General features: G+C 41.5%; 7 non-coding genes across 7 annotated transcripts; all 7 read left to right on the forward strand.

The window, feature by feature from the left end:
- The first annotated feature begins 6,897 nt into the window (after nucleotides 1-6,897).
- Nucleotides 6,898-7,108, forward strand: LOC132092971 (small nucleolar RNA U3). Its single transcript, XR_009422344.1, has one exon. It is a non-coding gene; the product is annotated as a small nucleolar RNA U3 (small nucleolar RNA).
- Nucleotides 7,109-9,042: 1,934 nt separating this feature from the next.
- On the forward strand, nucleotides 9,043-9,253 carry LOC132092937 (small nucleolar RNA U3). Its single transcript, XR_009422316.1, has one exon. It is a non-coding gene; the product is annotated as a small nucleolar RNA U3 (small nucleolar RNA).
- A 1,930-nt stretch (nucleotides 9,254-11,183) lies between these two features.
- Nucleotides 11,184-11,394, forward strand: LOC132092922 (small nucleolar RNA U3). The gene has a single exon (XR_009422302.1). It is a non-coding gene; the product is annotated as a small nucleolar RNA U3 (small nucleolar RNA).
- A 1,934-nt stretch (nucleotides 11,395-13,328) lies between these two features.
- LOC132092916 (small nucleolar RNA U3) lies at nucleotides 13,329-13,539 on the forward strand. The gene has a single exon (XR_009422297.1). It is a non-coding gene; the product is annotated as a small nucleolar RNA U3 (small nucleolar RNA).
- A 1,933-nt stretch (nucleotides 13,540-15,472) lies between these two features.
- On the forward strand, nucleotides 15,473-15,683 carry LOC132092887 (small nucleolar RNA U3). Its single transcript, XR_009422270.1, has one exon. It is a non-coding gene; the product is annotated as a small nucleolar RNA U3 (small nucleolar RNA).
- Nucleotides 15,684-17,614: 1,931 nt separating this feature from the next.
- Nucleotides 17,615-17,825, forward strand: LOC132092933 (small nucleolar RNA U3). Its single transcript, XR_009422312.1, has one exon. It is a non-coding gene; the product is annotated as a small nucleolar RNA U3 (small nucleolar RNA).
- A 1,934-nt stretch (nucleotides 17,826-19,759) lies between these two features.
- On the forward strand, nucleotides 19,760-19,970 carry LOC132092983 (small nucleolar RNA U3). Its single transcript, XR_009422354.1, has one exon. It is a non-coding gene; the product is annotated as a small nucleolar RNA U3 (small nucleolar RNA).
- The last annotated feature ends 258 nt before the right edge of the window (nucleotides 19,971-20,228 follow it).

Raw genomic sequence — 20,228 nt, forward strand, 5'->3', positions numbered from 1 at the left:
TGTGGATCATAGTTCCTTTTCCGGCGTAGGGCCGCTATGTCCAACCGCTCTCTGGCCCCCTGAAATGCAACCTGTAGTCGGGCCTGGTGTTCCTGCACCCACTCATGAACCGTACCACCAACCGGATCCTGAACCCTACCCAAAAGAAAATCAACTGGTAATCTAGGCTCCTGCCCGAACAAGAGGAAGAATGGAGACTCTCCAGTGGACTGGTGGGGGGTAGTGTTATAGCAATAGAGTACCTGTGGTAAACAGAATGGCCAGTCCCTCTTCCTCGAATCAGGCAGGGTCCGTAACAAGTTGTGAAGGGTCCTATTAAATCTCTCGCATTGACCATTACCAGACGGATGATATGGGGTTGTTCGAGTCTTTTTAATGCCGTAAAAACCACATAGCTGGTGTATCAGGGCACTTTCAAAGCTGCGGCCCTGATCAGAATGAATCCGAGAAGGAACCCCGAACTTAGAAAACCATTCGGTCACCAATACATGAGCCACAGTGGGAGCACGCTGGTCATGGGTGGGAACTGCCAAAGTGTACTTACTGAAAACATCAGTCATCACTAAGACGTTTTCCACACCTGTCCTACCAGGCTCCAGGGTGGTGTAATCAATGGCCAGAATCTCATTCGGCTGCGAGGCCAACAAATGCCCCATGAAGCTTTGGGCCACAGGTTGAGAGTTCTTGGCAAGCTGGCATCGCTCACATGCCTGACACCACTGTGCCACTTCCGTGGACATACCCGGCCAAAAACACCGTTGGCGCAGCAACTCCAGTGTTCTCTCCACCCCCTGATGGCCGTGCTCCTGGTGAACTTGAGTCAGCACATCCTGTTTTAATGAGGCGGGCAGCAATAATTGAAGCACTGCCTCTTTTCCATCAGGGCGCAGTACTTGGCGATATAAGACCTCACCAGTTTCCAGTAGCCGATCCCACTGGCGAAGCCAAGCCAACACAGTTGGACACACCTGCTTCCGTTCCTCGGAGTTAGGCCGCTGTTTACGTCGCCAAAACCCCCAGAGTTCTCTAATAGCAGGGTCATCTTGTTGGAGGAGTGAAACCTCAGCTGGCCAACGGCAGGGCAAGGCAGTGATGGTCGCCTGCGCTGCCTCCACATCTCCCAGGGACAATACCTGCTGGAGTGGTTTAGGCAAAGGTGTGCCAGAGAGCATCGCTTGCATTTCCAAAGGGCCTGTGGGATGTTGGCGAGACAAAGCGTCTGCATTCCTATTATTCCTACCAGAACGGTATTTTAACTCGAAGTCAAAAGCAGCAAGCTGGGCTGCCCGACGCTGTTCGGTGGCACCCAGCTTTGCCGATGTTAGATGACTAAGTGGGTTATTGTCAGTGAAGACAATACATTTGTGACCCAACAAATATTCATGAAATTTCTCTGTCATGGCCCACTTAAGGGCCAGAAACTCCAGTTTCATGGAGCTGTAATTTTGCATATTACGCTCTGTAGGCTTCAACCCCCGACTGGCATATGCTATTGGCCGCACCTTGCCTTGTTGCTCTTGGGAGAGCACCGCTCCCAGACCACCATAACTTGCGTCAATCTCAAAATATAAATGGAAGGGAAAAGTCAGCGTACGCCAGCACTGGTGTTGTGGTCAGTTTACGTTTTAGAGCTTCAAAGCTATCCCTACACTCGTCACTCCACCTACCAATATTTTCCCGCTCAGACTTCCGTTTTGACTTGATGTTCCCTTGGGCAGCCACCAAACGATGTAACGGGGCGGCCAACTTTGCGAACCCTTGCACAAAACGGCGATAATAGCTAGCAAACCCCAAAAAAGAACGGAGCTCTGAGATGGTAGTGGGGGCCTGCCAACCAGCGACCACCTCAATCTTTCCTGGGTCAGTGGCTACACCCTGGTCAGAGATCACATGGCCCAAATATTGAACCCGTTGCTGGAAAAAGGCGCATTTGGAGAGCTTCGCCTTCAGCCCCTCTCGCTGCACCCGCCCCAGCACCACTTCCAGCCTCTCCAGATGCTGTTTTACTGTAGAGGAGAAGATCACAATATCGTCAAGATATAGAAGCAACGACTGACATTGTTGATCTCCAAATAAACGCTGCATTAACCTCTGAAAGGTGCTGGGGGCATTGCAGAGCCCGAAGGGCATCCGGTTCCACTCAAACAGCCCAAAGGGCGTACAAAAAGCCGTCTTAGGCTTATCCACTTCTGCCACTGGGACCTGGTTGTACCCACTGGCCAGGTCCAAAGTGGAGAACCAACGAGCACCGGTCAATGCATCGAGCGATTCCTCAATACGAGGAAGAGGGAATGCGTCCTTCCTAGTGTTGTTATTTAGCTGGCGGTAGTCTACGCACATGCGCAGGCTACCATCCTTCTTTTTAACTAGGACAATCGGGGACGCATAAGGCCTACAACTCTCTCGTATGATGTTTGCCTCAAGCAGTTGATTAATGTGTTCTTTCACTACCTCATACTCTGAAGGAGGTATCCGACGATAGCGTTGATGGATCGGAGTATCCTCCACAAGAGGGATATCATGAGCAAGCAAATTGGTGCAGCCCAAATCCATGTCATAGGCCGAAAAGACATCCTTATATCTGTACAACAACTCCCTCACTGGTCCTTGATCATCAGTGGGCAGTGAGGACAAATCTAAGACCTCTATCTGGTCCGGCACAGAGGGGCTAACAAGCTGGGATGACACCGTAGCAGTAACGGGGGGTATTTCAGTGACCCCTGCTGGCAGGATAACAATGCGAGCATGATCAATCGTGCCTACAATAGTACGTGGAAAAAGCAAGACGTCAGTAGAATTTACATTGACTATGGGTATGTAGGCTGTACCCCGATTAACCTGGACTAGAGCAGGAGAGGCCAACAAGCCAACAGGTAGGCCAGAGGCCAAAGGCTCAAAGAGCACCATGGACCCTGAAAACTGTTCGGAACAGGTGGCTGCCACCAACTTTATTACTCCACCTGGAATACGACAAGCCTTCCTACCTCTGACCCTAACCATGCCAGGGGCAGAACTAGGTACCTGGATGCTGCAACTATAACATTGTTGTAGCGCCTGCAACAAGGGTGATGGAGCCTCCAGCACTAAGGGTAAGTCAAGGAAAGCTGTGCCATGCGCCCCAAACAGCTCTTGATAACATTTGCGGATCACATTCATCCCTAACACACCAGGGACCGGATGGGGCTGGCTGTTTGGAGGATCACGAACTACCAATACTCCAAAATTGGGCATTGATTTCCCACAAAGTTCGACATCTAGGTCCAAATAGCCAAGATAAGGGATGGCCAGTCCATTGGCAGCCCTAAGCTGCAACCAATGACAAGAGTGGAGCCGCTCTTGACCCGATGGTTCAAGTCCAATTGACCCGATGGACAGTCCAATTGGCAGAATAAAACAAAACGCCCTCCCCGCCTTACCTGCCTCTTTAGTGATTGACCAAAGAACAGCTGCTGCTTTGCTTATAATGAGAAAGAAGAAAACAAAAAAACAATGCAAACAACAAAAAAACTGGAACACGTCTCTGGCTTTACCAAGCGACCCTGCCGACTATACACCAAATGTGGCAGGTGGAATATAAATAGCTGGGCTTAGACCCAGACAAATAGCAGACTACGCCACGATGGGACTTACACCCAAAGACTTAATGGTTTTTCGCTAACAAGGCACTCAGGTTCGTGAAGGGATCAGCCAGAGACAGTGGTCAAATACAAAAATATAATTTTATTATTATTAATTTCTCTTCTTTTACTTTTTATAAAAATGTACAACCAATGGAGCCATACACACCAGAGTCACTCCAAAAATTCAAGATTTCACAACAAACCTATAATACGAATTTCACAGCAAATAGAATGTAATTGACACCAAATCAAATAACACACAATATACTCTAATCACAATGTACACACACACACACACACACGAAGTGAAGCTAGGGCTGAAACTTACCATTGGGAGGTTAGTGGCCCGAGCAATGAACATCCATAACACAACACCCCACTCACACGTGATAAATTTCACACACACGCACCACAAGGGAAATGATCACATTTGGTGAACGCACTGCCACTGCACACACCAAGGGACCCACCACCACAAGGGGCACTGCTCCCACTGGCGGTCTTCAGCACCTAGACAAAAGACAAACACGTGAAAATCAACCAAAACTACACACAACAATTGCAAAACACTGTTAAACCCAAGATGGTACTAGAGTTAAAGATATGGGTAGCAATTAAATCACAAATCAAAATACAAATGAAACAAACAAAATAGCATAGCCCATCCAGCACAATGGGGCAAAAATGCCCTCTGGCTTAACGATCTTTAGTCGGGGTAGACAAAGCAAAACAAATAAATAATCAACCCAAATAAATCAGAATAATGCTCTTGTATATCAGCAGCAGAAAAAAAGCCTCCATACAAGAGTTTAAATAAACAAACAAAACAACACTGAGCCTATAAAATATAGACCAAAATAATTACAGTTAGTGGTGTCAGTCCATCCAACACTCCACACTTAAACATGAAACTGGCCATATGATGCTGAATGAAACCAATTCACGGTATAACAGGGGGAACAAGATTACCAGGAAGCTGCCGATTAACGTGAGCAAACCACGGTTCCACTTATTCTAGGTCCCGAGTGAAAAGGCAGCCGCAGTTGTTGACATGAGCATATTATATCCGCAAACAAATCATGACAATAAAAACGTAAGCAAAGCAGCAGGCGTTCGGCGCTGATGTCGCCCACTGGCTGCTACACCCCGGCTATAAAGCCTTCCCTGAAATACAAAAAATGTCTACTTATAAACGCATCTCACCGTAACATTTATCTATTAATTATCGTAGTCACATACCCTTGCTAAACAGCATCCAGTCACGGCCCCAGGCTCTGATCACCAATAACCGGGCACAACTTTAGCTGCTAACAGGGCTACTACAGCAACGGGGATTCTAAAATTAAAACATTCCCTATAAGCCCCAGTCATAAAGTTAAAAGAGTGGAAACAAAGAACCAGAGCTTTTCCTACCTGTAACGCTAGGATAAAATAGATAACCAAGGCAGACCAAGACAGACATCAGACGGATAGGCCGGCAGGTAGACAGGACAACAGTCGCATGTCAATGACGTAGCTTGTCAAACGAAAGGTCCCGATTTATATAGGGACTCGACCATCGCGGTTGGCTCACTGTTCACTGCCCAGCGCCACTCACAGCACTGCAAATGAATTGCCATTTGGCCAGACAGCTGTAGCCTGCTACATTATGCTTTATTGGGTGGTTGTTCTACATGCTTAATGACGATGTCCAGCTGCTCCAAAATGCAGCAGCAAGAGTTCTCACTAGAACCAGGATTTATGACCATATCAGCCCGGTTCTGTCAACACAGCACGCGCTCCCTATTAAACAGCGTATAGATTTTAAAATCCTAATAATTACTTATAAAGCTTCGAATGGTTTAGCACCTCAGTAGATGAGCAAACTCTTATTGTACTATAGTCCTCCACGTCCGCTGCACTCTCAAAACTCTGGCTATTTGATAATATCTAGAATATCAAATTCGACTGCGGGAGGCATATCCTTTTCCTATTTAGCACCCAAACTCTGGAATAATCTACCTAACACTGTTCAGGAGGCAGACACACTCTGTCATTTTAAATCTAGATCAAACAACCATCTCTTTAAGATGGCTTACTCATAACATACTTAAACATCTCTGTTAGTCAAATCCGTGCAGTAAAAAGGTAGACCGGAACTGGGAACACTTCCAATAACACACAATGTACTTTTTAAATCATAAGAAGAATGTCATCTACGCTAATATTAGTCTGTTTCTTTCTTATTCCCAGGTTACCGTAGCCACCAGATCAAGTCCGTATCCAGCTCAGATTGTGGATCATCACCTAGAGATGACCTCTATCACCCTAAATTTTTCAGGGGGGACCAGGACAACTAGATGAGCCCCAGAGACAGATCCCCATTGAAGACCTTGCCTCCTGGATGGCAATTGGGACAAGACCACGGAACCAGATGACAATCTAACTTTGCTGCAGCATGGATCAACCTCCTGGGTCGTCTGGCTGGAGAAGAACTGGCCCCCCGAATGAACCTGGTTTCTCCAACAGTTTGGGCTCCATTCTGTCACCGATGGAGTTTTGGTTCCTCGCCGCTGCCGCCTCTCACTCGCTTAGTTGGGGACACTTCATTTCCAGCGATATCATCGACTTGATTTCTCAGATACTATTTAAACTGAACTGAGCTGAACGATGACATCGCATAATTCAATGATGAACTGCCTTTTAACTGAAAACTGAATGTTTACTATTGTCCTTTTTCATTGACACACTATTTTCCTATTTTGTTACTGAGAAGCTGCTTTGACCAAATCTGTACTGTTAAAAGCGCTATATACAAAGAGGTGACTTGACTGAACCAATTGCCTGGTAAAAGGGTTCGCTGTTTCGCACAGCTCCAAAGGGCCACACTCTGTTGATGTGTGCTGGTCAGAGTGGTTTAATTGCAACTAAAAATCAGCTCAAACTTGTCTAAAAACACCTTTTGCAAACCAGTGGCGAATGTTTTGTTGGAAGTGTAATCTATTGAATGCAATTAACAAATCGTACAATACCATTAAATATTAAATGTCTGTATAATATATATTTCTAACCTATACAGAGCTTGATTCATGAGGCCAATAAGAGACTAATAATTACAACTCCTTTTTGATAGTTCAAATATGTCACTGAAATGCGGACAAAATTAGTCAATTTATCCGAGATCAGGTAAAGCCCATATGGACACTAGTTCATGCGTTTATAGAAATCAACTACGCAAACCATCTGAGTGGAGGCGGTGCTTCAGAATGGAATTCCATTTGAGTTGAGATATGAAGTTAAGACTATATTTTCAGGGATCATTTCTACAGTTTTTTACTTGGAAATGTGTTTTGAAAGTGTTTGTCTCCCAACCCACGATGATGAGCTGTAATACTCTTTTCTGAGAGCGAATTGAGGATAGAACTATGACTTTGATCACAAGTTCTGTCATTGATGAGCGTTCATATTGCTTTTGGCAATGTTGAAGAAAGGAGTATGATCTGAGTGGTGTTGAAGTGATATGATATTGGAAGATTTTTTGAAAGAAGTGCATTTTCTACAGAGTGCATGTTAAATAAATCAGATTTAACTTTTTTTGAGAAAATGTAGTAGAGTGTTCTGTTTGAAACATCAAATTTAAAAAAACAGGTCACAAACTGTGTTGTTCCACAATTTGAGGTTGGCCAACACACGTTATGAAAGTGGTGACGAGAGAATGAACTTTTTGTAACTTTGAATTGACTGACTATGTTCTCAATGTCAAATGCAGAAATGTTAATTCATCAGTTCATGACCTCAGAGTTAGATTATTTTTATGCTTTATTGGGTGGTTGTTCTACATGCTTAATGACGATGTCCAGCTGCTCCAAAATGCAGCAGCAAGAGTTCTCACTAGAACCAGGATTTATGACCATATCAGCCCGGTTCTGTAAACACAGCACTCGCTCCCTATTAAACAGTGTATAGATTTTAAAATCCTAATAATTACTTATAAAGCTCCGAATGGTTTAGCACCTCAGTAGATGAGCAAACTCTTATTGTACTATAGCCCTCCACGTCCGCTGCACTCTCAAAACTCTGGCTATTTGATAATATCTAGAATATCAAATTCGACTGCGGGAGGCAGATCCTTTTCCTATTTAGCACCCAAACTCTGGAATAATCTACCTAACACTGTTCAGGAGGCAGACACACTCTGTCATTTTAAATCTAGATCAAACAACCATCTCTTTAAGATGGCTTACTCATAACATACTTAAACATCTCTGTCAGTCAAATCCGTGCAGTAAATAGGTAGACCGGAACTGGGAACACTTCCAATAACACACAATGTACTTGTTACATCATAAGAAGAATGGCATCTATGCTAATATTAGTCTGTTTCTTTCTTATTCCCAGGTTACCGTAGCCACCAGATCAAGTCCGTATCCAGCTCAGATTGTGGATCATCACCTAGAGATGACCTCTATCACGCTAAATTTTTCAGGGGGGACCAGGACAACTAGATGAGCCCCAGAGACAGATCCCCATTGAAGACCTTGCCTCCTGGATGGCAATTGGGACAAGACCATGGAACCAGATGACAATCTAACTTTGCTGCAGCATGGATCAACCTCCTGGGTCATCTGGCTGGAGAAGAACTGGCCCCCCGAATGAACCTGGTTTCTCCAACAGTTTGGGCTCCATTCTGTCACCGATGGAGTTTTGGTTCCTCGCCGCTGACGCCTCTCGCTCGCTTAGTTGGGGACACTTCATTTCCAGCGATATCATCGACTTGATTTCTCAGATACTATTTAAACTGAACTGAGCTGAACGATGACATCGCATAATTCAATGATGAACTGCCTTTTAACTGAAAACTGAATGTTTACTATTGTCCTTTTTCATTGACACACTATTTTCCTATTTTGTTACTGAGAAGCTGCTTTGACCAAATCTGTACTGTTAAAAGCGCTATATACAAAGAGGTCACTTGACTGAACCAATTGCCTGGTAAAAGGGTTCGCTGTTTCGCACAGCTCCAAAGGGCCACACTCTGTTGATGTGTGCTGGTCAGAGTGGTTTAATTGCAACTAAAAATCAGCTCAAACTTGTCTAAAAACACCTTTTGCAAACCAGTGGCGAATGTTTCGTTGGAAGTGTAATCTATTGAATGCAATTAACAAATCGTACAATACCATTAAATATTTAATGTCTGTATAATATATATTTCTAACCTATACAGAGCTTGATTCATGAGGCCAATAAGAGACTAATAATTACAACTCCTTTTTGATAGTTCAAATATGTCACTGAAACGCAGACAAAATTAGTCAATTTATCCGAGATCAGGTAAAGCCCATATGGACACTAGTTCATGCGTTTATAGAAATCAACTACGCAAACCATCTGAGTGGAGGCGGTGCTTCAGAATGGAATTCCCTTTGAGTTGAGATATGAAGTTAAGACTATATTTTCAGGAATCATTTGTACAGTTTTTTACTTGGAAATGTGTTTTGAAAGTGTTTGTCTCCCAACCCACGATGATGAGCTGTAATACTCTTTTCTGAGAGCAAATTGAGGATAGAACTATGACTTTGATCACAAGTTCTGTCGTTGATGAGCGTTCATATTGCTTTTGGCAATGTTGAAGAAAGGAGTATGATCTGAGTGGTGTTGAAGTGATATGATATGGGAAGATTTTTTGGAAGCAGTGCATTTTCTACAGAGTGCATGTTAAATAAATCAGATTTAGCTTTTTTTGAGAAAATGTAGTAGAGTGTTCTGTTTGAAACATCTAATTTAAAAAAACAGGTCACAAACTGTGTTGTTCCACAATTTGAGGTTGGCCAACACACGTTATGAAAGTGGTGACGAGAGAATGAACTTTTTGTAACTTTGAATTGACTATGTTTTCAATGTCAAATGCAGAAATGTTAATTCATAGGTTCATGCCCTCAGAGTAAGATTATTTTTATGCTTTATTGGGTGGTTGTTCTACATGCTTAATGACGATGTCCAGCTGCTCCAAAATGCAGCAGCAAGAGTTCTCACTAGAACCAGGATTTATGACCATATCAGCCCGGTTCTGTCAACACAGCACTCGCTCCCTATTAAACAGTGTATAGATTTTAAAATCCTAATAATTACTTATAAAGCTCCGAATGGTTTAGCACCTCAGTAGATGAGCAAACTCTTATTGTACTATAGTCCTCCACGTCCGCTGCACTCTCAAAACTCTGGCTATTTGATAATATCTAGAATATCAAATTCGACTGCGGGAGGCAGATCCTTTTCCTATTTAGCACCCAAACTCTGGAATAATCTACCTAACAATGTTCAGGAGGCAGACACACTCTGTCATTTTAAATCTAGATCAAACAACCATCTCTTTAAGATGGCTTACTCATAACATACTTAAACATCTCTGTCAGTCAAATCCGTGCAGTAAATAGGTAGACCGGAACTGGGAACACTTCCAATAACACACAATGTACTTGTTACATCATAAGAAGAATGGCATCTACGCTAATATTAGTCTGTTTCTTTCTTATTCCCAGGTTACCGTAGCCACCAGATCAAGTCCGTATCCAGCTCAGATTGTGGATCATCACCTAGAGATGACCTCTATCACCCTAAATTTTTCAGGGGGAACCAGGACAACTAGATGAGCCCCAGAGACAGATCCCCATTGAAGACCTTGCCTCCTGGATGGCAATTGGGACAAGACCACGGAACCAGATGACAATCTAAATTTGCTGCAGCATGGATCAACCTCCTGGGTCATCTGGCTGGAGAAGAACTGGCCCCCCGAATGAACCTGGTTTCTCCAACAGTTTGGGCTCCATTCTGTCACCGATGGAGTTTTGGTTCCTCGCCGCTGCCGCCTCTCGCTCGCTTAGTTGGGGACACTTCATTTCCAGCGATACCATCGACTTGATTTCTCAGATACTATTTAAACTGAACTGAGCTGAACGATGACATCGCATAATTCAATGATGAACTGCCTTTTAACTGAAAACTGAATGTTTACTATTGTCCTTTTTCATTGACACACTATTTTCTTATTTTGTTACTGAGAAGCTGCTTTGACCAAATCTGTACTGTTAAAAGCGCTATATACAAAGAGGTCACTTGACTGAACCAATTGCCTGGTAAAAGGGTTCGCTGTTTCGCACAGCTCCAAAGGGCCACACTCTGTTGATGTGTGCTGGTCAGAGTGGTTTAATTGCAACTAAAAATCAGCTCAAACTTGTCTAAAAACACCTTTTGCAAACCAGTGGCGAATGTTTTGTTGAAAGTGTAATCTATTGAATGCAATTAACAAATCGTACAATACCATTAAATATTAAATGTCTGTATAATATATATTTCTAACCTATACAGAGCTTGATTCATGAGGCCAATAAGAGACTAATAATTACAACTCCTTTTTGATAGTTCAAATATGTCACTGAAACGCGGACAAAATTAGTCAATTTATCCGAGATCAGGTAAAGCCCATATGGACACTAGTTCATGCGTTTATAGAAATCAACTACGCAAACCATCTGAGTGGAGGCGGTGCTTCAGAATGGAATTCCATTTGAGTTGAGATATGAAGTTAAGACTATATTTTCAGGGATCATTTCTACAGTTTTTTACTTGGAAATGTGTTTTGAAAGTGTTTGTCTCCCAATCCACGATGATGAGCTGTAATACTCTTTTCTGAGAGCGAATTGAGGATAGAACTATGACTTTGATCACAAGTTCTGTCGTTGATAAGCGTTCATATTGCTTTTGGCAATGTTGAAGAAAGGAGTATGATCTGAGTGGTGTTGAAGTGATATGATATTGGAAGATTTTTTGAAAGCAGTGCATTTTCTACAGAGTGCATGTTAAATAAATCAGATTTAGCTTTTTTTGAGTAAATGTAATAGAGAGTTCTGTTTGAAACATCAAATTTAAAAAAACAGGTCACAAACTGTGTTGTTCCACAATTTGAGGTCGGCCAACACACGTTATGAAAGTGGTGACGAGAGAATGAACTTTTTGTAACTTTGAATTGACTGACTATGTTCTCAATGTCAAATGCAGAAATGTTAATTCATCAGTTCATGACCTCAGAGTTAGATTATTTTTATGCTTTATTGGGTGGTTGTTCTACATGCTTAATGTCGATGTCCAGCTGCTCCAAAATGCAGCAGCAAGAGTTCTCACTAGAACCAGGATTTATGACCATATCAGCCCGGTTCTGTCAACACAGCACTCGCTCCCTATTAAACAGTGTATAGATTTTAAAATCCTAATAATTACTTATAAAGCTCTGAATGGTTTAGCACCTCAGTAGATGAGCAAAATCTTATTGTACTATAGTCCTCCACGTCCGCTGCACTCTCAAAACTCCGGCTATTTGATAATATCTAGAATATCAAATTCGACTGCGGGAGGCAGATCCTTTTCCTATTTAGCACCCAAACTCTGGAATAATCTACCTAACACTGTTCAGGAGGCAGTCACACTCTGTCATTTTAAATCTAGATCAAACAACCATCTCTTTAAGATGGCTTACTCATAACATACTTAAACATCTCTGTCAGGCAAATCCGTGCAGTAAATAGGTAGACCGGAACTGGGAACACTTCCAATAACACACAATGTACTTGTTACATCATAAGAAGAATGGCATCTACGCTAATATTAGTCTGTTTCTTTCTTATTCCCAGGTTACCGTAGCCACCAGATCAAGTCCGTATCCAGCTCAGATTGTGGATCATCACCTAGAGATGACGTCTATCACCCTACATTTTTCAGGGGGGACCAGGACAACTAGATGAGCCCCAGAGACAGATCCCCATTGAAGACCTTGCCTCCTGGATGGCAATTGGGACAAGACCACGGAACCAGATGACAATCTAACTTTGCTGCAGCATGGATCAACCTCCTGGGTCGTCTGGCTGGAGAAGAACTGGCCCCCCGAATGAACCTGGTTTCTCCAACAGTTTGGGCTCCATTCTGTCACCGATGGAGTTTTGGTTCCTCGCCGCTGCCGCTTCTCGCTCGCTTAGTTGGGGACACTTCATTTCCAGCGATATCATCGACTTGATTTCTCAGATACTATTTAAACTGAACTGAGCTGAACGATGACATCGCATAATTCAATGATGAACTGCCTTTTAACTGAAAACTGAATGTTTACTATTGTCCTTTTTCATTGACACACTATTTTCCTATTTTGTTACTGAGAAGGTGCTTTGACCAAATCTGTACTGTTAAAAGCGCTATATACAAAGAGGTGACTTGACTGAACCAATTGCCTGGTAAAAGGGTTCGCTGTTTCGCACAGCTCCAAAGGGCCACACTCTGTTGATGTGTGCTGTTCAGAGTGGTTTAATTGCAACTAAAAATCAGCTCAAACTTGTCTAAAAACACCTTTTGCAAACCAGTGGCGAATGTTTTGTTGGAAGTGTAATCTATTGAATGCAATTAACAAATCGTACAATACCATTAAATATTAAATGTCTGTATAATATATATTTCTAACCTATACAGAGCTTGATTCATGAGGCCAATAAGAGACTAATAATTACAACTCCTTTTTGATAGTTCAAATTTGTCACTGAAACGCGGACAAAATTAGTCAATTTATCCGAGATCAGGTAAAGCCCATATGGACACTAGTTCATGCGTTTATAGAAATCAACTACGCAAACCATCTGAGTGGAGGCGGTGCTTCAGAATGGAATTCCATTTGAGTTGAGATATGAAGTTAAGACTATATTTTCAGGGATCATTTCTACAGGTTTTTACTTGGAAATGTGTTTTGAAAGTGTTTGTCTCCCAACCCACGATGATGAGCTGTAATACTCTTTTCTGAGAGCGAATTGAGGATAGAACTATGACTTTGATCACAAGTTCTGTCGTTGATGAGCGTTCATATTGCTTTTGGCAATGTTGAAGAAAGGAGTATGATCTGAGTGGTGTTGAAGTGATATAATATTGGAAGATTTTTTTGAAAACAGTGCATTTTCTACAGAGTGCGTGTTAAATAAATCAGATTTAGCTATTTTTGAGAAAATGTAGTAGAGTGTTCTGTTTGAAACATCAAATAAAAAAAAACAGGTCACAAACTGTGTTGTTCCACAATTTGAGGTCGGCCAACACACGTTATGAAAGTGGTGACGAGAGAATGAACTTTTTGTAACTTTGAATTGACTGACTATGTTCTCAATGTCAAATGCAGAAATGTTAATTCATCAGTTCATGACCTCAGAGTTAGATTATTTTTATGCTTTATTGGGTGGTTGTTCTACATGCTTAATGACGATGTCCAGCTGCTCCAAAATGCAGCAGCAAGAGTTCTCACTAGAACCAGGATTTATGACCATATCAGCCCGGTTCTGTCAACACAGCACTCGCTCCCTATTAAACAGTGTATAGATTTTAAAATCCTAATAATTACTTATAAAGCTCCGAATGGTTTAGCACCTCAGTAGATGAGCAAACTCTTATTGTACTATAGTCCTCCACGTCCGCTGCACTCTCAAAACTCTGGCTATTTGATAATATCTAGAATATCAAATTCGACTGCGGGAGGCAGATCCTTTTCCTATTTAGCACCCAAACTCTGGAATAATCTACCTAACACTGTTCAGGAGGCAGACACACTCTGTCATTTTAAATCTAGATCAAACAACCATCTCTTTAAGATGGCTTACTCATAACATACTTAAACATCTCTGTCAGTCAAATCCGTGCAGTAAATAGGTAGACCGGAACTGGGAACACTTCCAATAACACACAATGTACTTGTTACATCATAAGAAGAATGGCATCTACGCTAATATTAGTCTGTTTCTTTCTTATTCCCAGGTTACCGTAGCCACCAGATCAAGTCCGTATCCAGCTCAGATTGTGGATCATCACCTAGAGATGACCTCTATCACCCTAAATTTTTCAGGGGGGACCAGGACAACTAGATGAGCCCCAGAGACAGATCCCCATTGAAGACCTTGCCTCCTGGATGACAATTGGGACAAGACCACGGAACCAGATGACAATCTAACTTTGCTGCAGCATGGATCAACCTCCTGGGTCATCTGGCTGGAGAAGAACTGGCCCCCCGAATGAACCTGGTTTCTCCAACAGTTTGGGCTCCATTCTGTCACCGATGGAGTTTTGGTTCCTCGCCGCTGCCGATTCTCGCTCGCTTAGTTGGGGACACTTCATTTCCAGTGATATCATCGACTTGATTTCTCAGATACTATTTAAACTGAACTGAGCTGAACGATGACATCGCATAATTCAATGATGAACTGCCTTTTAACTGAAAACTGAATGTTTACTATTGTCCTTTTTCATTGACACACTATTTTCCTATTTTGTTACTGAGAAGCTGCTTTGACCAAATCTGTACTGTTAAAAGCGCTATATACAAAGAGGTGACTTGACTGAACCAATTGCCTGGTAAGAGGCTTCGCTGTTTCGCACAGCTCCAAAGGGCCACACTCTGTTGATGTGTGCTGGTCAGAGTGGTTTAATTGCAACTAAAAATCAGCTCAAACTTGTCTAAAAACACCTTTTGCAAACCAGTGGCGAATGTTTTGTTGGAAGTGTAATCTATTGAATGCAATTAACAAATCGTACAATACCATTAAATATTAAATGTCTGTATAATATATATTTCTAACCTATACAGAGCTTGATTCATGAGGCCAATAAGAGACTAATAATTACAACTCCTTTTTGATAGTTCAAATGTCACTGAAACGCGGACAAAATTAGTCAATTTATCCGAGATCAGGTAAAGCCCATATGGACCCTAGTTCATGCGTTTATAGAAATCAACTACACAAACCATCTGAGTGGAGGCGGTGCTTCAGAATGGAATTCCATTTGAGTTGAGATATGAAGTTAAGACTATATTTTCAGGGATCATTTCTATAGTTTTTTACTTGGAAATGTGTTTTAAAAGTGTTTGTCTCCCAACCCACGATGATGAGCTGTAATACTCTTTTCTGAGAGCAAATTGAGGATAGAACTATGACTTTGATCACAAGTTGTGTCATTGATGAGCGTTCATATTGCTTCTGGCAATGTTGAAGAAAGGAGTATGATCTGAGTGGTGTTGAAGTGATATGATATTGGAGGATTTTTGAAAGCAGTGTATTTTCTACAGAGTGCATGTTGAATAAATCAGATTTAGCTTTTTTGAAAAAAATGTAGTAGAGTGTTCTGTTTGAAACATCAAATTTAAAAAAAAACAGGTCACAAACTGTGTTGTTCCTCAATTTGAGGTCGGCCAACACACGTTATGAAAGTGGTGACGAGAGAATGAACTTTTTGTAACTTTGAATTGACTATGTTTTCAATGTCAAATGCAGAAATGTTAATTCATCAGTTCATGACCTCAGAGTTAGATTATTTTTATGCTTTATTGGGTGGTTGTTCTACATGCTTAATGACGATGTCCAGCTGCTCCAAAATGCAGCAGCAAGAGTTCTCACTAGAACCAGGATTTATGACCATATCAGCCCGGTTCTGTCAAAACAGCACTCGCTCCCTATTAAACAGTGTATAGATTTTAAAATCCTAATAATTACTTATAAAGCTCTGAATGGTTTAGCACCTCAGTAGATGAGCAAACTCTTATTGTACTATAGTCCTCCACGTCCGCTGCACTCTCAAAACTCTGGCTATTTGATAATATCTAGAATATCAAATTCGACCGCGAGAGGCAGATCCTTTTCCTATTTAGCACCCAAACTCTGGAATAATCTACCTAACACTGTTCAGGAGGCAGACACACTCTGTCATTTTAAATCTAGATCAAACAACCATCTCTTTAAGATGGCTTACTCATAACATACTTAAACATCTCTGTCAGTCAAATCCGTGCAGTAAATAGGTAGACCGGAACTGGGAACACTTCCAATAACACACAATGTACTTGTTACATCATAAGAAGAATGGCATCTACGCTAATATTAGTCTGTTTCTTTCTTATTCCCAGGTTACCGTAGCAACCAGATCAAGTCCGTATCTAGCTCAGATTGTGGATCATCACCTAGAGATGACCTCTATCACCCTAAATTTTTCAGGGGGAACCAGGACAACTAGATGAGCCCCAGAGACAGATCCCCATTGAAGACCTTGCCTCCTGGATGGCAATTGGGACAAGACCACGGAACCAGATGACAATCTAAATTTGCTGCAGCATGGATCAACCTCCTGGGTCATCTGGCTGGAGAAGAACTGGCCCCCCGAATGAACCTGGTTTCTCCAACAGTTTGGGCTCCATTCTGTCACCGATGGAGTTTTGGTTCCTCGCCGCTGCCGCCTCTCGCTCGCTTAGTTGGGGACACTTCATTTCCAGCGATATCATCGACTTGATTTCTCAGATACTATTTAAACTGAACTGAGCTGAACGATGACATCGCATAATTCAATGATGAACTGCCTTTTAACTGAAAACTGAATGTTTACTATTGTCCTTTTTCATTGACACACTATTTTCTTATTTTGTTACTGAGAAGCTGCTTTGACCAAATCTGTACTGTTAAAAGCGCTATATACAAAGAGGTCACTTGACTGAACCAATTGCCTGGTAAAAGGGTTCGCTGTTTCGCACAGCTCCAAAGGGCCACACTCTGTTGATGTGTGCTGGTCAGAGTGGTTTAATTGCAACTAAAAATCAGCTCAAACTTGTCTAAAAACACCTTTTGCAAACCAGTGGCGAATGTTTTGTTGGAAGTGTAATCTATTGAATGCAATTAACAAATCGTACAATACCATTAAATATTTAATGTCTGTATAATATATATTTCTAACCTATACAGAGCTTGATTCATGAGGCCAATAAGAGACTAATAATTACAACTCCTTTTTGATAGTTCAAATATGTCACTGAAACGCGGACAAAATTAGTCAATTTATCCGAGATCAGGTAAAGCCCATATGGACACTAGTTCATGCGTTTATAGAAATCAACTACGCAAACCATCTGAGTGGAGGCGGTGCTTCAGAATGGAATTCCATTTGAGTTGAGATATGAAGTTAAGACTATATTTTCAGGGATCATTTCTACAGTTTTTTACTTGGAAATGTGTTTTGAAAGTGTTTGTCTCCCAATCCACGATAATGAGCTGTAATACTCTTTTCTGAGAGCGAATTGAGGATAGAACTATGACTTTGATCACAAGTTCTGTCGTTGATAAGCGTTCATATTGCTTTTGGCAATGTTGAAGAAAGGAGTATGATCTGAGTGGTGTTGAAGTGATATGATATTGGAAGATTTTTTGAAAGCAGTGCATTTTCTACAGAGTGCATGTTAAATAAATCAGATTTAGCTTTTTTTGAGTAAATGTAGTAGAGAGTTCTGTTTGAAACATCAAATTTAAAAAAACAGGTCACAAACTGTGTTGTTCCACAATTTGAGGTCGGCCAACACACGTTCTGAAAGTGGTGACGAGAGAATGAACTTTTTGTAACTTTGAATTGACTGACTATGTTCTCAATGTCAAATGCAGAAATGTTAATTCATCAGTTCATGACCTCAGAGTTAGATTATTTTTATGCTTTATTGGGTGGTTGTTCTACATGCTTAATGTCGATGTCCAGCTGCTCCAAAATGCAGCAGCAAGAGTTCTCACTAGAACCAGGATTTATGACCATATCAGCCCGGTTCTGTCAACACAGCACTCGCTCCCTATTAAACAGTGTATAGATTTTAAAATCCTAATAATTACTTATAAAGCTCTGAATGGTTTAGCACCTCAGTAGATGAGCAAAATCTTATTGTACTATAGTCCTCCACGTCCGCTGCACTCTCAAAACTCCGGCTATTTGATAATATCTAGAATATCAAATTCGACTGCGGGAGGCAGATCCTTTTCCTATTTAGCACCCAAACTCTGGAATAATCTACCTAACACTGTTCAGGAGGCAGTCACACTCTGTCATTTTAAATCTAGATCAAACAACCATCTCTTTAAGATGGCTTACTCATAACATACTTAAACATCTCTGTCAGGCAAATCCGTGCAGTAAATAGGTAGACCGGAACTGGGAACACTTCCAATAACACACAATGTACTTGTTACATCATAAGAAGAATGGCATCTACGCTAATATTAGTCTGTTTCTTTCTTATTCCCAGGTTACCGTAGCCACCAGATCAAGTCCGTATCCAGCTCAGATTGTGGATCATCACCTAGAGATGACGTCTATCACCCTACATTTTTCAGGGGGGACCAGGACAACTAGATGAGCCCCAGAGACAGATCCCCATTGAAGACCTTGCCTCCTGGATGGCAATTGGGACAAGACCACGGAACCAGATGACAATCTAACTTTGCTGCAGCATGGATCAACCTCCTGGGTCGTCTGGCTGGAGAAGAACTGGCCCCCCGAATGAACCTGGTTTCTCCAACAGTTTGGGCTCCATTCTGTCACCGATGGAGTTTTGGTTCCTCGCCGCTGCCGCTTCTCGCTCGCTTAGTTGGGGACACTTCATTTCCAGCGATATCATCGACTTGATTTCTCAGATACTATTTAAACTGAACTGAGCTGAACGATGACATCGCATAATTCAATGATGAACTGCCTTTTAACTGAAAACTGAATGTTTACTATTGTCCTTTTTCATTGACACACTATTTTCCTATTTTGTTACTGAGAAGGTGCTTTGACCAAATCTGTACTGTTAAAAGCGCTATATACAAAGAGGTGACTTGACTGAACCAATTGCCTGGTAAAAGGGTTCGCTGTTTCGCACAGCTCCAAAGGGCCACACTCTGTTGATGTGTGCTGTTCAGAGTGGTTTAATTGCAACTAAAAATCAGCTCAAACTTGTCTAAAAACACCTTTTGCAAACCAGTGGCGAATGTTTTGTTGGAAGTGTAATCTATTGAATGCAATTAACAAATCGTACAATACCATTAAATATTAAATGTCTGTATAATATATATTTCTAACCTATACAGAGCTTGATTCATGAGGCCAATAAGAGACTAATAATTACAACTCCTTTTTGATAGTTCAAATATGTCACTGAAACGCGGACAAAATTAGTCAATTTATCCGAGATCAGGTAAAGCCCATATGGACACTAGTTCATGCGTTTATAGAAATCAACTACGCAAACCATCTGAGTGGAGGCGGTGCTTCAGAATGGAATTCCATTTGAGTTGAGATATGAAGTTAAGACTATATTTTCAGGGATCATTTCTACAGTTTTTTACTTGGAAATGTGTTTTGAAAGTGTTTGTCTCCCAACCCACGATGATGAGCTGTAATACTCTTTTCTGAGAGCGAATTGAGGATAGAACTATGACTTTGATCACAAGTTCTGTCGTTGATGAGCGTTCATATTGCTTTTGGCAATGTTGAAGAAAGGAGTATGATCTGAGTGGTGTTGAAGTGATATAATATTGGAAGATTTTTTTGAAAACAGTGCATTTTCTACAGAGTGCGTGTTAAATAAATCAGATTTAGCTATTTTTGAGAAAATGTAGTAGAGTGTTCTGTTTGAAACATCAAATAAAAAAAAACAGGTCACAAACTGTGTTGTTCCACAATTTGAGGTCGGCCAACACACGTTATGAAAGTGGTGACGAGAGAATGAACTTTTTGTAACTTTGAATTGACTGACTATGTTCTCAATGTCAAATG

This window comes from Carassius carassius, chromosome 18 (assembly GCF_963082965.1).
Source record: "Carassius carassius chromosome 18, fCarCar2.1, whole genome shotgun sequence".
In the NCBI taxonomy this organism is placed as follows: Eukaryota; Metazoa; Chordata; class Actinopteri; order Cypriniformes; family Cyprinidae; genus Carassius; species Carassius carassius.